The sequence below is a fragment of the Tamandua tetradactyla genome, chromosome 17 (genome assembly GCF_023851605.1).
Source record: "Tamandua tetradactyla isolate mTamTet1 chromosome 17, mTamTet1.pri, whole genome shotgun sequence".
NCBI classification, from domain to species: domain Eukaryota; kingdom Metazoa; phylum Chordata; class Mammalia; order Pilosa; family Myrmecophagidae; genus Tamandua; species Tamandua tetradactyla.
This window is the reverse complement of record NC_135343.1, coordinates 28331537-28356522: the sequence shown is the minus strand read 5'-3', so window position 1 is coordinate 28356522 and position 24986 is coordinate 28331537. Positions and strand designations below refer to the sequence as shown.

At 35.6% G+C, this 24986-nt stretch overlaps 2 long non-coding RNA genes across 7 annotated transcripts in view; one reads left to right on the top strand and one right to left on the bottom strand.

Annotated features, from left to right (window-relative positions):
• LOC143660848 (uncharacterized) overlaps positions 1 to 24052 on the top strand; it is a 90346-nt gene extending 66294 nt beyond the window's left edge. For all 3 annotated transcript variants that reach the window (XR_013164280.1, XR_013164279.1, XR_013164277.1), the window contains one exon: positions 23844 to 24052. This is a non-coding gene — a long non-coding RNA (uncharacterized LOC143660848). The remainder of the gene's footprint in view (positions 1 to 23843) is intronic.
• Positions 1 to 24986, bottom strand: part of LOC143660847 (uncharacterized) — a 256137-nt gene that overhangs the window by 199345 nt on the left and 31806 nt on the right. For all 4 annotated transcript variants that reach the window (XR_013164273.1, XR_013164274.1, XR_013164275.1 and 1 more), the window contains exon 2: positions 10834 to 10903. This is a non-coding gene — a long non-coding RNA (uncharacterized LOC143660847). The remainder of the gene's footprint in view (positions 1 to 10833; positions 10904 to 24986) is intronic.

Below are 24986 nucleotides of genomic sequence, written 5' to 3'. Positions count from 1 at the left end.
TCTGGATACCTTAACTTGGACATTTTTATGGCCCGAGAACTATAAACTTGTAATTTAATAAATTTCCTTTACAAAAGCCATTCCATTTCTAGGATATTGCATTCTGCCAGCTTTGAACAAACCAATGCACTCTTCTTCTTTAAATTGGAATTCTAACAATACCCACTCCTCAGATTGCTGTGAAGATAAGAAACTTCAGTGAGAACTTTCAAGTTTTGCACGTTGCTTGGCATACATTATGTTAGTATTATTTCTCCTCTTAGAGGATATAAGGTCTTAAAAGGGCACCAGCGGAAAGAGCACCAAATAGGTCAGAATCCCTAAGTTCTTGTTTCAGGTCTGTTGCTAAATAAATATTTTAACATGAACACATAATGTAATGTCCCTAAGTCTCAATTTTCTTAATTTTTAAAAGAGAGGGATGGTCAAATGATTTTTATTTTCCCTTTCAGCTCTATGATTCTATGGTTTATGTCTTATTCAGTCCTCTGTAACCTAATGCTCAATACCTTGTTGTGCACACAATGTACAGATAGACAATCCCATAACTTCCCTCTGACACCTACTCCAATTGTTTAAAGCCATGAGAGTTCACCACTGGCGTCTCTACCATATGGTAAAGTATATATCAGGAAAGGCAAATGAAGCCAGACAGAACTGGGATGCCCTATCAAACACTCTGAGGGCAGATATTATGGCTGAGGGTGAAATCTGCAGACACACCTGTAGAGAGCATCAGTAACTCTCAGAGGTTGCCATATTTCTCTCCCAGCAAAGCATCTCAGGGAGAAACAATGGCATTCAAAGCACAGAAGACACCCAAGAGATATCTGTCGCTTTATTTATTTATGTAGAAAACTCAGATCCTGGTCCTAAAGGATTGAATTTGAAGAAACCAAATATCTTTCTTTCCTCAAGTAAGGGATTACATATTTTGTTCCTCAAGGCTGATACATAGTAGGTTCTCAATATATGCATGTTTGAAAAATGAATCATTCTGGATCTGGAATCTGGGGATTAGCATCTTGTTAATTAATATTTACAATTTCTCCTAATGAAGTTTATGGTGTATCATTATAATAAGGTCCCCCAATGAATCATCTCTCCCTGTGTCCATGCACCTTTTGCAACATGACATTGCCATTCCTCTAATAGAGGTAGAGTCTATTTTTCTACTCCCTTTGAGTCTGAGCAGGGTTATGACTTGCTCTGAGAAATAGAATGTGCAGAAGTAGCTTTGTTTAAGCTGTAGAACCTAGAACTCAAGACCCCTTGTAGCTTCCAACTCTTCTCTCTTAGGACCTAGTCACCTTGGAAAACAGCTTGGGTTAGAATACTGAGAGACCATCAGGAAAGAGGTCCAAGTTTCCAGCCATAATGCCAATTTCTCAATCATACAGATGAGTCTATCTTAGACTCTGCAACTCCAGGAGACCCACCAGGTAAACACTGCTGCATGAGTTAGCCTGGGCAAAACCAGTAAAAGAACAACCCAGTCATCCCACAGAATCATGAAAAATAATAAACTGTCATTTTTAAAATGCAGAGTTTTAGACAGCAATAGTCAATGCAAAGCAGTCACTGGATTGGAATCAGCAGTCACTTGTTAAAGAGATTCATAAAAATAAGTTTATGTCAACAGTTCTGTGTGGAAGGAAAGGAAAATAGAGAAAAATTTAATATGGTGTAGGATAAATGATAAAATACAAGATTTAGTCAATATGAAAGTTACGCAGGAAATACACTATAGGAATCTGACACCATGTTAAATCTAATCCTTGGTTTTGGTGCCCAGCAGAAAACAGATTCTAAAACTATACATGTCTTTTAAAACTTAACTATTCATTAGTTATAATTCCTTGTATTGTTTGCATAACTAATTGTGCATTAGATTTCTGCATAACAAATCACCCAAAATCTTGGTGGCTAAAAAAGAACATATTATTCTCATGGTTTCTTGGATAGAGGTGCCAAGATGCGGCTTAGAGATGTGTGGGTTTAGCTTGTCCTCCAGAACAGCTACTAAATAACCAGGAACAGTAGAGAACAACTGCTGGGGCCACGTCAGTGACCAGACACACAGCATAGCCTAGTCTGGACCAGCTGCAAGACCCCCCCAGAACCGTGAGTTCCCCAAGCCGCAGCGGCCGGCACCCATCCCCTGCAGGCTGATTCCCAGAGGGGAAAGGAAAGAGACTTTACCAGTAGCAGGGGCTGAGTACAACTAAGCTTCAAGTGTGGAATTAATTCACAAATTCTGACTACTAAAAATAGGCCCCCAGTTCAGGTGAACCTGTCAAAGCGGAGGTTGCCGATTTTTGCCCCAAGGCCAAGGGCTGATGGAAAAAGAGAAAAAAAAAACACAGAGGTTTTTGTGGCTGAGTTTCTACAAAGGCTTGACTGCCGTTGGAAACAGCAGTAGGGCTTCTCAGACTGCAACCGCCCCAGGCATAGGCAGAAACAAGCTTGTTTGAGAGCTTGTCTGGAGCCTATGCCTTCCCCAGGGAGAAGTGAGGCCCAACTCAGGTGGAATCCCTCCCTCAAGGAATTCAGACCCCAGGGCTTAGAAATTTGAAGCCATTAAAGCCATCCTACAACCTCTCCACTGTTTCCACCATGACCCCAATGCCCCAGCAGGGACAGTCTTCCAAAGTTAAAGGTACCACATCATCTTATGCTGGTGGGACCTGCAGGCAAACAAGTGCCACATACTGGGCAGGATAAGAAAAACAGAGTCCAGAGATTTCACCAGGAAAGTCTTTCAACCTGCTGGGTCTCACCCTCAAGGAAAACTGATGCAGGTGATGCTTTCCTCCTGAGAGGAGGCCAGTTTGGTGTGGGAAAATCTGGCTGGGGTGTATAATACTTAAGTAGACCCTCCTAAGGGTGGGGGGAAAAAAGGCACCATACAGGCAGGGCAAGAAATAAGAAAACAAGAACTGAAAAGTTCTGCTCTGTTAAACAAAACCTAGCCTAGTGGTCCAGAACAAGCTGAACTGAATGTTAAAGAATAGACAGACAACAAATTCATCCAGCAAGAAAATCCTAGGTAAAAGAAGTGAAAACAATCTCCAGAATAAACTAATTAAGGTAATTAAATGCCTAGACACCAGCAAAAAATAACAAATCATACTAGGAAAATTGAAGATATGGCCCAGTCAAAGGAACAAACCAACAATTCAAATGAGATACAGGTGTTGAAACTATTAATTCAGAATGTTCGAAAAGACATGGAAAACCTCATCAAAAATCAAATCAATGAATGAGGGAGGATATAAAGAAGGTAAGAAATGAATAAAACGAAGAAATTAAAAGTCTGAAAAAACAAATCACAGAACTTATGGGAATGAAAGGAACAGTAGAAAAGATGAAGAAAACAATGGAAACCTACAATGGTAGATTTCGAGAGGCAGAGGATAGGATTAGTGAACTGGAGGACAGAACATCTGAAAAGACGACAGAACATCTGAAATCTGACAAGGAAAGGAAAAATATGAGCAGTGACTCAGGGAATTGAATGACAACATGAAGCACACGAATTTACATGTTGTGGTATCCCAGAAGGAGAACAGAAAGAAAAAAGAGGAGAAAAACTAATGGAGGAAATTATCACTGAAAATTTCCCAACTTTTATGATAGACAAAATTACAGATCCAAGAAGTGCAGCGTACCCCAAAGAGAACAGATCCAAATAGATATACTCCAAGACACTTACTAATCAGAATGTCAGAGGTCAAAGAGAAATAGACAATCTTGAAAGCAGCAAGAGAAAACCAATCCATCACATACAAGGGAAGCCCAATAAGACTATGCATAGAAACCACGGAGGCGAGAAGACAGTGGGATGATTTAAGTTACTAAAAGAGAAAAATTGCCAACCAAGAAGTCTATATCCAGCAAAATTGTCCTTCAAAAATGAGGAAGAAATTAAAATATTTTCAGACAAAAAAATCATTGAGAGAATTTGTGACCAAGAGACCAGCTCTGCAAGAAATACTAAAAGGAGCACTAGAGACAGATATGAAAAGACAGGAGAGAGAGATGTGGAGAAGAGTGTAGAAATGAAGACTATCAGTAAAGGTAAAAAGAAGAAAAATTAGATATGACATATAAAATCCAAAAGGCAAAATGGTAGAAGAGGGCGGGCCACGGTGGCTCAGCAGGTAAGAATGCTTGCCTGCCATGCCCGAGGACCCGGGTTCGATTCCAGGTGCCTGCCCATGTAAAATAAATAAATAAATAAATAAATAAAAATAAATCCCATATACATGCACACACATACACATACACACAAATACTTATATTAAAAAAAATGGTAGAAGAAAGTACTACCCATACAGAAATAGCACTCAATGTTAATGGATTGAACTCCCCAATCAAAAGACATAGACTGACAGAATGGATTGAAAAACAGAACCCATCTATATGCTGTCTACAGGAAACACATCTTAGACCCAAAGATAAACATAGGTTGAAAGTGAAAGGTTGGGAAAAGATATTTCATGCAAATAACAGTCAGAAAAGAGCAAGAGTAGCTATACTAATATCCAACAAATTAGACTTCAAATGTAAAACAGTTAAAAGAGACAAAGAAGGACACTATGTATTAACAAAAGGACCAAGTCAACAAGAAGACATAACAGTCATAAATATTTATGCACCGAGCCAGAATGCTCAAAAATACATGAGGCAAAATACACTGAAAAGAGAAATTGACACATCTACCATAATAGTTGGAGACTTCAATTCACCACTCTCATCAATGGACAGAACATCTAGACAGAGGATCAATAAAGAAACAGAATTTGAATAATACAATAAATGAGCTAGACTTCACAGACATTTATAGAACATTACACCCCACCACAGAAGACACACCTTTTTCTCAAGTGCTCATGGATCACTCTCAAGGATAGACCATATGCTGGGTCACAAAGCAAGTCTCAATAAATTTAAAAAGATTGAAATCATACAAAACACTTTCTCAGATCATAAAGGAATGAGGTTGGGAATCAATAGGCAGAATGCCAGAAAATTCACAAATATGTGGAGGCTCAACAACACACTCTTAAACAACCAGTGGGTCAAGAAAGAAATTACAAGAAAAATCAGTAAATAACTCGGGGCAAATGAAAACACGACATATCAAAACTTATGGGATGCAGCAAAGGCAGTGCTAAGAGGGAAATTTATTGCCCCAAATGCCTATATCAAAAAAGAAGAAAGGGCAAAAACCGAGGAATTAACTGTCCACTTGGAAGAACTAGAGAAAGAACAGCAAACTAATTCCAAAGCAAGCAAATGGAAAGAAATAACAAAGATTAAAGCAGAAATAAATGAAATTGAGAACATGAAAACAATTGACAAAATCAACAAAACCAGAAGTTGGTTCTATGAGAAAATCAATAAGATTGATGGGCCCTCAGCAAGACTGACAAAAAGAAGAAGAGAGAGGATGCAAATAAATGAGATCAGAAATGAAAGAGGAGACATAACCACTGACCCCACAGAAATAAAGGAAGTAATGACAGGATACTACGAACAACTTTATGCTAATAAATACGACAATGTAGGTGAAATGGACAACTTTCTAGAAAGGCAAGAACAACCAACATTGACTCAAGAAGAAATAGACAACCTCAACAAACCAATCACAAGTAAAGAAATCAAATTAGTCATTAAGAAGTACCCCAAAAAGAAAAGTCCAGGACCAGATGGCTCCACATGTGAATTCTACCAAACATTCAAGAAAGAATTAGTACCAATCCTGCTCAAACTCTTCAAAAAAATTGAAGAGGAGGTAAAGCTACCTTGCTCTGAAGCCAACATCACCCTCATACCAAAGCCAGACAAAGTTATTACAAAAAAAGAAAACTATTCTCATGGTTTCTATGGATCAAGAATTTAAGATAAGATTGGTTGGGCAGTTCTGACTCGAGGTCCCTTATGAGGATACAGCAGGTATCAGACAGGGCTGCAATCATCTGAAGACCTGATCCACTTTCAAAGTGTCTCTAGTTCTTCTCCACTTGGGCCTCTCCTTGTGGCTCCTTGTGTGTCCTCATGACTTGGCAGCTGACTTCCTGTGGAACCAAAGATCCAAGAGACCAAGGCAGGACCTATAATGTCTTTTGTGACCTTGCCTCAGAAGTCATATATCATCACTACTGCCCATGTTCTATATGTTCTGATTCAATAAGAGAGGAGATCACACAAGGACAAGAATTAGTGGGGACCCTGTGGAAGGATGGCTATCAAAACCCTCACACCAAAGAACTTGAGAGCTAATGCTAAAACTACACATATGCTGAGACAATTAAAAAATAATGTTAGATACTTATACACCAATGTTCATATCAGCATTCACAACAGCCAAAAGCTGGAAAAAATTGTCCATCAATAGAGGAATAGATAAGTAAAATGTGCTATTTATATAAATATATATAATGAATATAATATTATTCAGCCATAAAAAAGCATGATGTGTTGATGCATACTACAACACTGATGAACCTTGAAGACATCACGCTGAACAAATAAACCAGACACAAAAGAACAAATATTATATGCTTACCTTTATATGATATATCTAGAACAATCAAATTCATAAAGACAGAAAAGAAGATGGTACAAGTAGTGGGAAACATTTGACCCCAACTGGTCTATCTAAGTTGTTTTGTACATTTTTCAGCAGCGGAAAAAAATAAAAGCCACAAGTACTAGGATTTTTACTGCAGCATTGTTTGAAATGCTGAAAGATGCCAACAACCTAACTGTTCATTAATAGGGGACAGGTTTTAAAACATAAAGCAAAAAACTATGGTATAGCTCAGGGGCCCACAATCTATGAATCCTAGGCCAAAATTGGCCTGCAGCCTATTTCTGAACCGCCTGCAGCCCAAGAATGGCTTTATCTTTTTAAAGGATTGTTGAAAAAGAAAAAGAAGACGCAGAGGAATAAGAAGAGGAGGAGGAGGAAAAGGAGAAGAAGAAAAGGAGGAAGAGGAGGGAGGGAGGGAGGAAGAGGAAGCAGTAGCAGCAACAGCAGTGACAGAGACCTTATGTGACCTAGAAAGCTTACAATATTTACTATTTGGTCATTTATAGGAAAAGTTTGCTCACCACTGATACAGCCAAATAATTAAACATTATTCAGACCTTAATAAAAATAGATAAATCTATATGTACTGGCATGAAACAATTTACAAGATCTAATGCTTAGAAAAACAGTATGTGTAGAATGTTCCTATTTACACATTAGAAAAAATTGTAAACTCTCTTTATATATATATATACTTCAATATTTAAAAAGGCCTGATGCAGCAAATTATTACAATGCCTATCTCTGGGGAAGAAAGTAAGACTGAGGAGTGAAAAGGACCTTCATTATTTATTTTATTTTCATGGAATCTTCAAATACACAAAACGTATGTGACTTTAATAATTTTAAAACATAAATAAAAGTGACATAGAGTTCAAGATGAAAAATGTTCCAAAAGTTCATATAGTCATTTCTTCCATAACCCTAAATAAAAGCCAAGGATATGCATTAAGTTACATGAAACTATACAAATACAGGTACACTACTTTCTAGGGAAGCTAACATGACAGTCTAGGGCAGAGGTTGGCAGACTTTTTCTTAAAGGGCCCAGGAGTAAATATTTTAGCCCTTGCCAGCTATAAGTTCTCTGTCACAACAATTCAATTCTGCCCTGGACAGTAAACTAATGAGATAAGTATGAATGTCTTCCAATAATACTTCATTTACAAAGCAGACATTGGTCTGGATTCGACCTGTGGACCACAGTTTGCCAACCCCTGCCTTAGTGGAATAGCTGGTAGCTTTAGATTAATGTAAATATCAATCCTCTCCCACCATTCTTTTGGTAGGCACTGGAAAAGCAATTAATTCAAGATGGAGCACTGTGGAGAGGACGTGGAATGCAGGCATACTGTGCTGGTCACGGAAGCTATATGCCTGTGCTTCAGAGTCTTGGTATATAAACAACAAAGTTACTTTTCAATGTCTTTCTCATAGTAGACATTTAATAAATATCTGATGAATACAGGAGGCCCGCTTCTCAAGACAGAACCTATTAATTCTAAATAATATTGTAGCACATGAGCTTCTGAAGTTGTTATTGTTGCTTGCCCACCTTAAAATGATTTCTCAAACAGGGGGTACTGCAATTTAGCCACTGAATGTTCTAGTGTGTGCAAAGAAAAGGTAAGCACCATTGTAGTTCAATGACCATAAGGTTTCAAAAATAATTCATATTTCTACAATTTACCTTGGAGGATCTATGTCTTGAGAAATTATGCCCTAGCTCTGCACTCATTGTTAAACATAATGATTAAGACTAAAGCCTCCCAGGGATCTTTTAGAAACCAAAAAATTTTAATAAGATTTGAGCTTGATAAATTTTTATGTATGTTCCTCTATATTCTGTTTGAAATGTCATTCCTTGACAAGGTTTTCTTCAACATTCAGCATTTTATATGTAATCCAGAAATAGGATGGCACATCCTTGCCCCAGATTTTGCTATGATAATACACTCTAACCCAAAAACCTGTACATCCAAAAGAAAGAGAAAAACAAATGCCCACCAACAGATGACTAGATAAAAAATTGTGGTACATCCATACAATGGAACTCCATTCGGCAATAAAAAGTAATGAAATACTAATACACATAACAACATGGACGAATCTCAAAATAATTATGGTGTGTGAAGGAAGCCAGACCCAAAAAACTATATACTGTAGGACTGAACTTATATAAAAGTCTATCAAATGTAAACTCATCTATAGTGACATAAAGCAGATTAGTGGTTGCTTGGAGACGGGGTGTGAGGAAGGGTAGGAGTGAGGGATTACAAAGGAGTTATGGTTTCACAGGCATATACATATGTCAAGTTTTCATCAAACTGTACACTTTAATTGTGAGTAGTTCACATCACTTATATCTCAATGGAGTAGTTTTCAAAAGAGAAAGGGGGAAGGAAAGAAAGACGTTTCCCAGATGGCTGATGGTGAGGCAGTCATCTTGCTCATTCAAGACAAAATGTCTACCTGCTTTTCATTTGCTTTATAATAGTTTCCATTTTCACATACTCTGCTTGTTACGTAAGCGTCTCAAGCCTAAGGCATAACCCCTCAAAAAATGTTTTTCTTTTTTTGTTTTTGTTTTTTTTGTTTCACAGGTTACAGCTGAACCATTTTTCTTTCTTACAAACGAATCATAAAGTCTAGAGACTTGAATTTTAAAATCAAAGACCTGAATTTTATAAACCGCATACCCTCAATTTGTGAAATAGTGATTATTACATTAATAATTATTTTAAAATGTAAACCAAGTGAAAAAAGACTTTGGCGGATGTACTCAGCCCAAGTCTACCACCAGTATCCTTGCTTCTGACTTCACTAGTTTGAGTAGATTTCCGAATCTTGCAACAAAAAAACTTTGATTAACATACAATCTAACCACTCAACAATAGATATAAAAATGGTAAATGGATTTATCAATTCTATAAACTATTCAGTATCCACAAAAAAATCAGACTATGCAGCAACATAAAGGTTTTTAATATTCATTTTGAAAACATTTTAAAGTTGAATATATGCTGTGATAGCTATGTTAATATTTTGTGCACACATAAGAAACATCTCCAAAACATCATAGAATATTAGAGTTTATGTATGAAAGTGGTATTTTGAAAAAAATTATTATACAAATAATATCCAATCCAAAACCACTTACGTTAAGTTCTCAATACCTAAGGAAAATGTAAAAATGTCTGCTTTTTTTTTTTTTTTAGTTTGAGCTGTTGAAATTATTTGGAAAAATTAAATTATTTGAAATATGTCATTTTTTTTTTAAAAAAGTAAAACAAGTATATGTTGGTTTTCAGAAAGGAAAACCATAACTGTAATCTCTTTGAAACTCATTATAGATGGAGGAATGGTGGAAGTAGAATTCACAGAAAGGGACTTCAGGTATATATAAGCTGTTAAATGAAAGAAATAAATGAGGAAATTTATCTACATAATTCAGTTCCAAATTCCTTTTGGAAAAAAAAAAGAGAGAATAAAATATAGAGAGTAAAAAAATGCTTCTTTGAAATTCTATTTGTTCCCAATGGCTCTTTCCTTTTTCTTATATACTACACGTATGTGTTGTCTATTCAGAAAATAAATTAAATAAATACACATGGCTATAATTTCTCTCCATTTTACCATAACTGCAGACTAAGAAGATGAAGAGAAAATAAAGACAGAAATGGATAGAGTCAAGCAGTGAAACCGACAAATTTATCCTATTCTTATCCTTCAGTCCTCTGTGCTAATAGCCTGTGGTACTTGGAGATAGAAAGAACCCAATATCTCCTTGAAAGTTCTTCAAGAGCCTCATTTTTTACAAAACATTAATCCAAAGTGGCTGTCTACACTGATCACAAACACCAGTCTACGGTTATCTACCTCTCACATTTGACCAGTGTTGACATCACAAAATCATAGCTTCACAACATTAAGAGAGCCCAAACATTCATGTAGTATAATTCCTGATCTGATGCATGGCTCTCATTCACAGCTTTCCTAACAAAGGTGGCCAAGAACTTGCAGTGAAGAGGACCATTCCAGTAGAGAGCAAAATTTAATCTTTGAATGGTACATGGATATATATGTATATATACCAGGTAGAATCAGACTTGCAATTTTTTTTCAAAATTTAGGTCATTGAGTAATAAATATGATAACAGCTTCTAAATAGAAAAACTTGAAGTAAAAACACTGGCTGTTGAAGGAAGTTTTATTGAATATTTACTACTTACTTCAGAGAAAAGTGATGAATGACCCGGTTCTGAGACCAGAGGAATTATCCAGTGTTCTGGAAGTGGTGATCTAGGGGCAGCAAAAGCAATGCAGATGTGTTAGGGCTTGTTAGAAGGAACCATTAAGTAAGGTCCTTTTACATCAGAGAGTCTTAGTTATCATTTGTAGAGTAAATATGTAATTTAGAAAGCAAGAGACTAGAACATTCCCAGGCTGGGTAATGCAAAACTAAGTATCATCATGGACAAAGAGACATCTCCAATACCAGGACTTATGTTGGTGCTTTACAATACAGAGAACATTTATTTGGAGGTGATCTACTCTCCACTCCCTCTCTGTGACCTTGGGCAAGTCACATAACCTCTCCGCTTCTGTTGTTTCATCCATAAAGAAGTAGTAAAACATTGCCTACCCAAAAGTGGACTGAGCCATATCATTTTATGAAGAACCACATATCCATGAAACTTATGATTCTAGTTTGAATCCAAAAATTAGGAGTTTCTTGCTTTTTTGCCACAATTGAATCCTGGCTTCCCCACATGCAGTGACCTTAGACTACTTCAAATTCTGAGTCTCCATTTTATCTGTAAAATAAGGATCATAATCTCCCTCACATGGTAATTAGCAGAATTAAATAAGGTGATACATGGAAAATGCAGGTGCATACTGGACTCTTTCTCAATGCTAAACTCTCTAACAATCTCAGCATTCAAGAAATTCTAACTTATTTTAAGCTTAAACTTTTCCTGCCACATTTTGTCTTTTATTTCTTTACATACTGTAGAGCGTGTGTGTGTGTATGCAATCTTCAGTGCCTTAATGTACTGTAAGTTTTAGACTATGAAAGGGGGAAATATCTGAATATAAATCATGCATCAAGTTAGTGAGCCTGATCTTCAGCCTGGAGTAGACAGTATGGTACTATATACCTCTTACATAAAAATGTCTCTCAAATGCCACATTTATGGGAGTCACATTGTATCATTTCAGTTGTCTCACCTGACTATCATGAGTACAAAGGGAGAAGCCCATTTCTGCAGCTGGGGAAAGAGAGTGCACTCTGAATAACCAAGAGACAGACAGAAGTGACCTTGTATCATGTGGTTAAATTGGGAAACTATTTCTTGGTTATTTAGGTTATTTTCTCTAATAGCAGAAGAAATATGGTGAGAGGATAGTTTAGAGCTAAGAAGTAAAATGCTACCCATCTACATTATATATAGCATTGCTTTAACTCTGAAAACATGGAGAGTTGATTCATTTGCCCACATTTCCCATGATAGCAGCAGTTTAAAAAAAAAGCAACTGGACTTGACTCACAAAATATTTTTCTTAAAGGCCTTGCAAAAGATCCTAATAGTTTTCAAAGGCCAAGCCTGTTTTCTTAAAAGCAAAATAATTTTGCAAAGGCCAAGTCTGATTTTGTTGAAACTAGCACAGCCAAATGAAAATTCCACCAATCTTTCAGAAGTTATAGCACATACCCAAGCAGATAGCAAAGTTACAGTAAATCTAACTTACATTGGGAAAATAATGACAGTTCAGATTTGAAGGAGTTCAGAGTCAAGTTTTATCCCCAAACAGAGACTCATTAAGCACATAGTGTACTAACCACAGTGTACCCCACAGGGATAAATTCAGAACACTTGGCATATGAGATGTTAGGGCTGGAGCAACTCTGAACTTCTTTTATAAAGGCATGAAAAACATGAGAAGCATGCCTTTGAACCTGAGCCAACTCATGAGGCTTTCATGCCCTCCTGTTTTGGCAAAGAATAGAAAAAACATTTAACATTTGGCTGGTTATTTGTCCTCATCATGTCATTCTAATCTGTTGAATTCTGGGCTTAGAAAATTAAAGATAATACTTGAAAAAATGGGATTAGTCACTGTGAGTGAGGGAGTCCCTATATCTAAATCCAGATCCACATTGCCAATTATTAACATTAATTTTACTTCTCTTACATTACCTAGCAATAGACTTCAAAGGATACTATAGATTTACTTTCCAAAAACAATAATTGCAAAGATCTGCTTTGGAAGTAAATACAATGCTTGTGGAACAGATAACATAATGCAACAATGCTTGTTGGAAAAACACAATGAGAAGAAGGAATCCAAGGAAATTGAAAAGCTAGGAGATATGACAAAATCCATAAAACAGAATTAGGACATGCACAACAGGAAAACAGAATAGAATAAGAAAGGGGGAAATGAGAAACAGAGAAGACAGGATTTAACAAATGAGTATGACTGCTGAATCATTATGTTGGTATTTCTTTTACTCTCCAGTGTCTTGGAGCAGCTAGAAGTAAAAATGTAAAATTGTGGAATTGTAACCCATACCAAACTCTGAAATCTGTTCTACCAGTAATTTTTGTGGTGTGCTTTGAAAAATTTGTCGGTTTTTTGTATACATGTTGCATTACACAATAAAAATTAAATTAAAAGATAGATTTAAATCATTCATCAGTTGACAATCAACAAAGGAGATTGCCTCCATAATGAGGAAGTCTCCTCATCCAATCAGTTAGAGGCCTTAAAGCAAAAGCTAAGGATTTCAACAATCAGAAAGAATTTCTATCTTGTTTCAGTAAGCCCCCTTCTTCTAGGGATTTCAATGTCACCTTTCTTGGAGTTTCCAGCTTGCAGCCTGCCTAACAGAATTCATATTTGCCAATCCCCAAGGTTATGTGAGGCAATTCCTATCATAAATTTTAATATTTACAAGTAAGTGTGTGTGTTTATATATATATATATATATTCTATCAGTTCTGCTTCTCTAGGGAACCCTGACTAATACAATGGGATAAAATGATCCTGGAAAATATTTGGCTTTGAGATGTTTTACATTTGCATTATTTTGTTTTTTATTGATAACAGAAAAAAAGATTTTTTTTTTTTAATGTGTTCATGTGCTGGGCAGGGTTAGTGAGACATTTAGGCTATTAATGTATAATTATATCGCAGAACATTTTCCCCAATGATGTATATAAGAAAGTGGACAAAATCAATATAAAGTTACCATGATAGACACATAGATGAGTATTAAGGAGTCCTGAGGGGATAAATGTACATGAGGGGACAGAGAAACCCCTAGAACCCTTGTTAGAGAAATACAAGAAATTTCAAATAAAAGAGAGCATAGCCTAAGAGTTAAGAAAGCTTAAAATCTTTGCCTTATGGAGGGTAAGAGCAAAATAGAAATCAGACTCATACCTAATTGGACAATTCCTTACAAACAAGTTCTTTCAGTCATACTATTATCTAAACCTATCTTGGTCATGAGTGTTCTAAACAAAGAAACTCAGAAACTGCAGTCAGTAATTTGAACAGATCAGGAAATATCACAACTTTTCATGTTATTTTCCCAATGCAAAGTTTGAAACTATCATCTCTTTTCTTAACTTCTCATATGCTGTGGTAGGCAGAATGTGATAGGTGCCATGATCTCTGCCCCCTAGTGTTACTCCTATGGTTACGTTTTGTTACATGGCAGAAGGGGACATTGCAAATGTAGTCAAGTTACTAATCAGTTGCCCTTCAGATAGGGAGGTACTCTACATTATCAGGATGAGCCCAATGTAATCACATTGAGCCTTTGTAGGGAAATACATTTTCAAACCATGATGAAATAACACTACTCACCCATCAATTAAGCAAAAATTTAAAAGTCCAACTAAATTCTAAGAGCTAGCCAAAATCTGGAGCATGAGGAACTTTCATAAAGTGAATGGCGTAAGCTGGTACAAATTCTTTGGAGAATATGTCACATTACCTGGCCAAATTGGAGATATGCATGCCCTCTGTTTCAGCAATTCTAATCCCAGGTCTTTATCTTAGAGATATGCATGTTTATATGTACCAGGTTATATGAACAAAAATGTTCATGAAGAATTGTTTATCATTATCAAACACTGGAAACAATTCAAATGTCCATCAGCAATAGAAAGGGTAAATTGGCTGCAGTCTTAATCAACAATGAGAATGAACAATTCATAACTTCACAAAACAGTATGATTAATTCTTGAAATCAGGTCACGGGGAAAAAGCCAAGTCACAAAAAGAACACATACAATAATGATTCCATCGATATAGAAGTCCAGAACTGAGAAATACAAGCTATATTGCTCAGGGATATATAACCAAGAGGTAAGATATAAAGAGAAGCAAGTAGAATGCTGGTAGCAGAGGTCAGAATGCAAATGGTTATGGAAATCTTGGTCACCCTAAATCAGAGGAAGCAAATATACGTGATTCTTTCAAAATTTCTGGTAGTAAAAGGAGAACTAAAAGATAGTTACATGAGAAAGTAATAAAATCAAAGAAAAGGATTCACCATTTTCAGATGGAGAACACTATTGCATTCTAGGCAGATCTAGGAAGGCTACAATGAGGAAAGATTAAAGATGCAAGATGGTGTTGAGAGTAGATGTCCTGGAAGCTGGAAAAGCCCAAGTGCAGGAGCCAGTCTTTGAAAGGAAGAAGAACACACTCGTAGTGGTTAAATTCATATGTCAACTTGGCCAGGTTATGGTGTCTAGTTGTTTGGTCAAGCAAGCACTGGCCTAATTGCTACTGTGAGGATATTTCATGGATTTAAATCATCAGTAAGTTGATCGCATCTATGGCTGATTACATCTACAATCAACTGAGAAGATTGCCTTCATAATGAGAGAAGTCTCATCCAATCAGTTGAAAGTCTCAAAAGGAGATCAGAAGCCAGAAAGGAAAATTTCCATCTCTACTTCAGCCAGCCAGCTTCTTCTGGGGAATTCATCAATAACCTTTATCAGAATTCCCAGCTTGTTACCTGCCCTACAGAATTCAGTCTTGACCATCTCCACAGTCATGTGAGTCAATTTCTATAAAAATTATTATAATATTTACATTATATGTCTATACACATATGTCTGTGTGTATGTGTGTATATATATCCTATTGGTTCTATTTCCCCAGATAACCCTGACTAATACAGATTTTGATTCCACTAGAGTCTTGAGAAACAGAATCTTAAGAGATTCCTGCGTTGGTTCTGGGGTATTTAGAATTGGTTCTCTAACCTGATTAGACACAGAGACACTAGTTGGCAATAAGGATGCACAAAATATCACCACTGGATATGGCTACTTAAATGCTTATGAGGGCAAAGCTCTGGGTGATAATGTTTTTGATACCTTAACAGAATTCTGTAGAGTTAAAAAGTATAATGATGTTGGCTGGTTGTTCCTAAACATGATGGAAAAAATTGTAAAAGAAAGGGATCAGCTCAAGTCTTCAAATTCCCAACTTAAGCACCACATGAAGGACATGAAAGTTTCTATGTGTGCTTTGAAAGAATAATTTTATAATTGTATGATTAATTATATTACATCATTTATAATAGGTTTCATTGTTTGTGTTGTATAGTCATTTGAGTTTTTTTCTAGCACCACTTATACAACCTAAGTTTCCCCTTTTAACCACATTCAAATATATAATTCAGAGGTGTTAATTATATTCACAATGTTGTCTTACCATCACAACACTCTTGTCTGAGACAGAAGGGGAAAAGAACAATCAATATTAAAGTGTGTGTGTGAAAGGAAAATGAAAAGAGCATGCATTAATAAAAGAAGTTTTTTCTTCTAATGCTGGGTAATGGAGTTTAGCCTTTAAAATAATTGGTTCTCCACATAAAGAATACAGAAGGTATTTAAGAGGAAAAAAATGTAGGGTTACCAAGGTAACAGTAAATCTGTTTATGGTGCACAAAAGCAGCCATTCCCTCCCACAGTTACCATACACAGCAAGGATCTCCTCCTCTCACTTCAGATTGCAGAAGTCAGGGGTAAAGTTGTTTGCATTAAGTACTTTCCAGAAAGGACTCAAACAAGGCTTTGGTATTTAGGGGCTTGTGTTAGAAAAAGTGTTCATGCTCTTTGTTTTATTGTGTTTTTACTGTGATTCATGATGTGCTCTCCTTGCTGCTTACAGAAGTAAAGTCATCTGTAGCCAGTGAGGAAAATGTAAAATGTTTGAGGTGGACAATGTGGGACCTATGAAAGGGAGTCAGCTGTAGATGGCATTCCAAATATTCTAAAATATTAGAGAGGATGAAAACAGGAAGATCATCCATTCCATTCTCCATTCTCATCATTACATGTTTAAAGAAAAATGAGGCCTAAAAAAGTGGCTTGATGAAAAGCAAAATGTGGAACATATGGCATTAAGCCACAGTCTACTATTCTTTATCCCATACCATATTGCCATATAAAATCAAAGTCCTTTTGGAACCCAATTCTTTCTTTGTGATTTATGTAATGCATGAATAGAAATGGAATCCTAGCATGAGCAGTAAAAATAAGAAGTTTCCATAATTTCAAATGCATAGTAGATATCTTTGGTTACCTTCAGTGTTCTGGGTGAGGGGAAGAGGGCACATGGTATTATTTTTTAAATTCCTAAAATAAATTAGAAGTGCTATAGGAAGAAATTTGGAATGAAAAGTTATCCAAAGGTATAGAATTTTATATTAAACTGGTATTTTAAAAAATATATTTCCATTAAAATATATATATATTTCCAACAACTTCCTAATTTCTAAATTTAATCAAGGGCTCATTTAAAGTAAGATAAATGAATTCTATGAACTATTAAATTAAATGTCCTCCAAATACCCCTAAAGAGTGGGATAGCAAGATCAAAGATGATGGTGGAGTTATACAGAGAAGATACGTTTAACAAACGACTATGATTGCTGAATCATTAAATTGATATTTCTTTTAGTTTCCAGTATCTTAGAACAGCTACAAGTAAAAACCCAAAATTGTGGAATTATAACCCATACCAAACTCTGAAATCTGTTCTACAACTAATTATTGTGTTATGCTTTGAAATGTATTGCCTTTTTTTTTGTATTATGTTATTTTTCATAAAAAAGAAAAAAGATTGTGATGATAAAAAAATATTTATTTCTGGAGGAGCTAGAAGGAAAAATCTGAGATGATGGTATAGTAGCTTATGACAAACTCTGGGATCTGTCCTGTAACTACTTGTTGAAGAGTGCTTTGAAAACTATTGCTTTTTTCTTTCTTTGCTTGGTATATATATGTTATATTACACAATAAAAAAAGTTAAATAAAATAAACGTCCTAATTTGATCTTAGAGGTTATCAAAATATGGAAAATTTCTAAATCTCTTGCTAATATCAAATCATATCATTAAGCTGTTTTAAAAATGAAAAGAAATTTAAGAATAGCTTGAAGACAAGATTAAGAGGGTAAAGAAATACTTTGTCTTCTACCACATTTTAATCATCCCAAAGAATGGTAAAATCTGATAATATGTATAAAATAGCCAAATGAAACTAATCAATTGATATAAAAGTGAGGAAGCCATGGAAAATTTCTTTCCATAAAGCTGTAGTACTAGTTTAAAATGATCAGTTTCTGTTTCTAATTTTCTTCTAATTTACAGAACAGTAATCTGAGTATATACTCTAGGAAAAAAATCATAATTAGGTAAGGCCCATTTTCTTAAAGTTACCATTTGAGATTTGAATGTGAAGAGTTGTCTAAAATAATCTGAAGGCAGCTGTTTCCAATTATACTTATTTTGACAACTGAAAATAAGCAAACAAACCAAAAATAGTTTAATATTTTGATCAATGCAGCGCCTCAGTACTAAACAAAATAATTAAGCTTTCTACTGGTATAAAATTTAAGAAATACATTTTAAAGTTTAAACAGGAGAGATATCTAATAAACCCATTATTCACAAATTCAAGTTTATGGTACACAAAGTATACTTTCATAAGCACAGAAATTCCAAAGAAGTCATGCCCAGTCTATAAGTGAAATATTAGAATCCACTCAACACAAGCTTCATAAAATGGTTCCGCCATATTTTATATTTAAGGATGAGTCAAATTATAATAAGCCAATATCAATAAACAATAAACGTGACTCCTATCTCCTAAATGTTTTTCATTCTTCCAAAGGCAGATTCTTACCTTTATTCTTAAAAGAAAAATTAAATTATTTGAACTTCAGCTTTCTGACTTCCTATTTAGAAGGAGTGACAGTTTATTTTTAGAGCAAAACAGAAGCATAAATTAATAACACAGGTGAGGCAGAAAGGTAAATGAAAACATGAACAAAAGAATTAGTTGTCAAGCGTACAAAAGATCTAGAATAATATAGCCAAAACACTACAAGAACCTGGGTTTTTGTCATCTAGGCTGATATGAAATATTGAGGATACCACTTAATCTTTGTATTTTTTATTTAAAACATTAAAATAATGATCCAGTCTTCCTTCCAAACAAATCTGAATTTTTATTTGATGCTTTCATTAAAACCTTGAAGTAACAGGAAATTTTCTCAATAAACTGAAGTGAAGATTCAAAGGCAGCTTTGAATTTAAGTATAAAAAGTTCCACTAATATGTTATATTAGCAGAGTTTCTTTGGGGATAAGGAGTTAATCCCAAAAGATTCCTATTGTTAAAGTGCAAAATGTTACATAAATAATAATTATTTTCCAACAAGCTACCTACCTGTACCTGGCTGGGAGCAGATGTACAAGAGAAGGGGACAATAAACTATTTCAAGTCAGTGAACAATCATCCTTTATATGGATAGTAAAGGTGAGGAAAAGATCCAGAGCATAGTATGTTTCCTTAAGGCAGATCTGTGCAGACTCTGGGGGTGAGAAACATCCATGGAACAACGGATACTTCAGGGTAGTAGCACCAAAAGAACCACATTTTTCCTAATTCACTATCTGACCTCCTAAATATTTTCCATTACCAGAGGTAGATGCATTCACAGCATAATATCACTGTTGAATGTACCAAAAAAACCCTACATGTTATACTATTGTCAGATTAATGTCTTTCCACATTTAGTAAATGGGGCCATTTCTTCATATGAATCTGTGTCCTGCTTTCTGCCTTTGCGTGCTAATTTTGTTTGCCCCTGATTCCTCATCTGTCTAGTCCAGCATCGGCCCAGGCACAAAACACAGGACTGGTCAGGATCTTACCATTAAACAATTCAGGCTGGTGGGGAAAGGGGGGGACATCCCTATGTATTTCTAAAATGAAATGCCACAACTTCCCTTATTTGAAGTGCCAAGCCATTCCATGGATTAATTTTAGGATCAAAACCAGATGATTATCCTGTTAAAGATTACCCTGTTTTTCCTATGAAAAAAAAAGCACCCTGATTAGCTTAAAAACCATAATCTAATTTTTATCTGAAAAAAATGCTCAAAATAAATATTTCACACACAAACAACCCCCCCCCCCAAAAAAAACACCACCATAATTTACTTGGGGGTAGGGGAGAGGAGAGACATGAGAAAAAAAGAGAGAAATAAGTTGAAGTTTGTGTGGGCAAAAGAAATTTGAACCCTGGACACAGGCATGGATCTTTACCTTTAGTAATTGTTCTGCTATTCCCGGGGAGAGGTGAAGCTAGGGTTGAAAACAATTCAGGACTGAACAGAGGTTAAAACACTAATTCCAATGTGGTAGGGGATAGGATTCAGAAATACTGAAAGGCTTTGTTTTCCTCACCCTGTGTCCTGGAACCGCTAGATCAGAAGTTGGCAACTCTAGATTAAACATCATAACAGCTGGGATGAGGAAACTCTTCACAGAAGGGCCACCCCAAAAGTCAGGAATGAAAAAATGGTAGAGGAATAAACAAGGAAATCCTTCAGGAATACATATCTGGCCACTGGGTGGGTATCAGCCTTGTGTCATACTTGGTATGCACTCGGATTTTCTACCTTTAAAATATTTTTTTCCTTTCAGAAAGTTGTCTAGTGTTTAGGTATTCATCCACCTTTAACAGAAACTTCAATTCGAATTATATATTACTCAAAAGGCTTTATTTTGAAGGGGGAAAATGAGCCCAATCCCCTAATCCGTGGTTAAAAACATTCCCTATAAGAGTCACTAGATAGAAAGGGAATATTGAATAATTTCTTCCCTTGATCAAAGCAGACTGAATTTTTACAAAGTCATTTACTCCCTTCCATGAAGGGCACATGAGTCTACTATCACTGTTCTGAAATGTCTCATGGTGGAAGCACAATAGTCACCCTACTTTAACTCTGCATCACCTTTCTATGCCTTAACCTGCTTATACTTCTATCCCCAATGCCGCAGCAGCCAAAGTGCTGTCATCTTTTCCCCCAAATCATAGCATTCTAAAAATATCCAAAGAAAAAAAATATTTCTACACAAGAAGAGTTAGGTCTAAAATGAACTAAAATTAGCTCCAAATATTTAAAGCTTTGCCTTCACATTATTTATTGATCTTCCCATGTTCTTATGCTCTCCTATGTACCTTATGTGGCATGAAAACTTACGACAATTAAAAGCTACACAAGGTGAGAGTCTAACTCATGAGCAAGCAGCCAGAAGACCCAAAAAGTAACAGTGAAACAAGGATCAACATCAGGGGCAGAAAGAGGATCCTAACAGACATCAAAAGATTCAGTTCCCTAACTGAGCTTTTTAACATTAAAGAGAAATCCATACAAACAAAGCTTTCATATCAAATTTGCACTTTTCTCCCATTGAACAATTAATCCTCGAAGTAAATGTAAGAGAAGATACTGGAATGTCATTGACTTTAAGTTGATACCTGGATGTGTATGTACTTCTCTGTGTAAAGAAGAAATAGAGTTCACATGTAATAGGTGAAACATGTTAGAGGGTTTTTTTTTTCCCCTTTAACTGACTGTAGGGGACCAAGTCATTGAATATGACACCAAAAGTTCTCCTCTGGAAACTCTGAAGAATCAAAAAACTAGGTGAGAGCTCCTTTAAGCCAGGGACAAGCTATATAGAGTAAGGCAACTGAATATTGACTTGGCGGTCAAGCATATTCTGGGTGTGTATTTTGCTTCTAACAGATACTGCAGCAGTGATTTCAAGCAAGTTAGTTAAGGCCCAGTTTCTCAGCTATAAAAATAGAGGTAATGCTAACTTCTTTGATAGGGTTGTTATGAGAATTATATGAAGTAATATATTTAAGTTCTTTCTAGTGATTACTAAACATCAGACACGGTTTATATCGATTACTTCATTTAATCCTCACAGCAATCCTATGAATTACATGCTATTAGTAACTACATTTTACAGATGTGGAAACTGAAGTTAAGTAATTTGACAGTGGTCCATCATTTGGAAGTGGTAGAGGTAAAATTCAGTGCCCCTGCTCTTACCCACTATTCAACTACTGCTGCTACTACTCTTCATTACTCATCATTATACCTACCCCCAGTGCCTAGCATGATACCTAGTATAGTAGGCATTCCATAAGTATCTCTTGAATTGAGTTTAATATTACAACATTATTTTAGCATCCAGTCAAAAACTGAACAATCCAGTTAACCAAATAAACAGTTTGCATATTCACAATACCAAAAATCATGATTGCCATTTTCCATTGAATTTATTCTATTTTATTAAATTGAAGAACTGAATGGGAATGGAGATAAGACTACAATCTGATATCCATGAGTGTCACAAAAAAAGAAAACTACAGACAGTATTGCTTTCAAATATAGATGCAAAAATCTTCAACAAAATACTAAGAAACTAAACCTAGCACTATACAAAAAGGATTATATACATGACTAAGTAGGATTTAATCCAGGAATGCATAGTTGACTTAACAGCTAAAAATCAATGTGATAATTATGAGTGGCCTCGATGTTATGACATGTGGCATTTTGTCATTTTACTAAGGAGCAAATTTGAACTACGCACAATGTGAAACTTGTGTGTGAGAGCCAGTCATGAAGACAGCAACTGTGCCTGGTGTTTGGACAAGAAGACCCATCAAGAAGTCAGATTTACCCTTTTCTATGGGTCATTATCTATGTAGAAGCTCCTATAAAATCTTCTTTGTGGAAAAGTGGGCCCCAAAAGTCAGCCAACAAGCCAGAGTTCTAGTATTATTCATGAATTTGAGAATTCAAAAAGGATTTAGGACAATTCCCTAATAGATATCAAGAGTTTACCAAATAGAATGTGATAACCGTAAAACTAAAAGCAGATAAAGTCAGAGCTACATGGTTGGGAGACCAAATAAATTCTCAGAAAATCAGCCATAAATTTTGGTGCAAACATTCTCACATAATCCAGCTCATCTTTATCTTATAATTTTTTTCTAAGTTGTGATGTCCGTGATTTCCTGTTTAATTATCTTCAGAAACTTCTTAAAAGCTCTTTCATTTTTATATTTTCCAAAATAGGACAAGCAACCAAATGCCAAACCTACCATAATAAAAGTTTTTAAAGAGTGCACAAAGAAAATGCAAAATTGCTTTGCATTATAACATCAACATAACCACACCATAGAGTAAATATTATATTCGTTTAACCTCATAAAAGTAAACTAATGGCTTAGATACAAAATGTGTGATCTGGCTTAATTAGTGTTGCTATGGAAACTTTTTTCAATTTGCTGAACCTTAAGGTTGATTTCAACATTGCAATTTGCTGTGTTTTCCATTTTGCTGCTATAGTTTAGTACAAGAAAAAAAGCATGCTGCAAATAAAAGTTATTAAAGACTAAATTAAAACTGGGAAATAAAAGTAGGAAAAAGTATATTCTCTTAAAATGTTCAGTCATATGTCATCTATGGTTCATTCCATAACCCAAGTCCTCATCTGGCTTGTCTTTATTTTTCCCAACAGTTTGCTGGCAGATTCACAAACTCAAAATAAATAGGATTTTTCCACTATCTAATTCTGAATTTGGCTGGGTTACTCAATGATGAATCTATTCCTACCTCAAAAAAGAATTTTTTTTTTATGTATTTCACTCACCCATATTTGCTCAAGCCTGTAGACTAGAAAAATAATGCAACTTCATGGGGAGGGAGGTCTATTTTCATCATGTTTCTCAGGAATAGATCAAATGCAAATTCAATTGTAATATATGGAATTTCAAATAGAAATAATCAATTTCTTCTATCCTTTCCCACCTTGGATTCTTTCCAGACCATCTGAGGAGAAATTTCATGGGCCTTATTATCACCAGGAAGAAGATACTCCTCGATGTTCTGAACTAGTAAAATATCCCCTCACAAAGGCAAGTGTTGCTACAGACTTACAAGGGCAGGTGTTGTTACAAACTCACAGCACCACTTAACCCCCAACCTGATTCTTTTTTAAAGTATAAATGCTTCACAACTAACACAAAATTTTAACTAGCTCACTTGTGTAGTACTTATAGTAGTAAAATATTTTAACCACTAATCTTTATTATTTCCTTCATCCTGCACAGGTAAGTGAAAGGTTCCTGTTAACTAAAAATGCTTTCCCTATTAATTTTTTCTTGCTTTCTTGAGTTAAATCTAGTCCTATTCTCTACCTACTAAGTCTACCATCTATTACAAATCTTTTCAAAAAAGTCTTAAAAGCTCATTCATTCTAGTTTTGAATTAATGCCAGGGAAGTGACACAACATGAATCACTCTCTTTGTTCCATTTAGGTGCTTTGAAACAACTTATAATTTCTAGTTGGAAAGAGACAAACCTGAGTTATACACAGATTTTACTGTGGAATGTGTTAACATTTCTTTGTCAAGCATCACTTTATGTGAGGAAACTTTTCCCCAGGGCATTATTTTAATGGGATTTGTGAATTTACACTGCATACTGCCTCCAAATTAATTTCTCCAAAACAATTTTGATTATGTCACCACCCTCCTCAAAAACCTTCAATGAGCCTCTTTTTTTCTCCATTGTCCACAGGCTAAAGTTCCGAAAGGCCCTCCACAATCTGGCAGCAATTAATGGCTGGGACATTACGTTTTACCTTCCCTACCCAGACCCCTCTCTTCCAACCAGGGCAGGAAGAATTTAAAATTCCTCTCCAGGTGAATATGATGTGTGCCATGTACCAGGGACAGCTGTAGAATGTACCCAGCCTTCCTTTTTAAAGTGAGTGTTTTATTGAAGATATCCTGTTCATTTTCCATGATTCCATATTGGTTGTGTTGGAAATAGACCCCTTAGATAGCTGGACTGTGTAGACATGTATCCAGACCTGGTGGACAGGGAGAAACAATTCCCATAAATCCTGGACTTGGAGCCTGAATTAGACTTTGCATTGTCTCTCTGTAGAGGGGGGTTTAAATG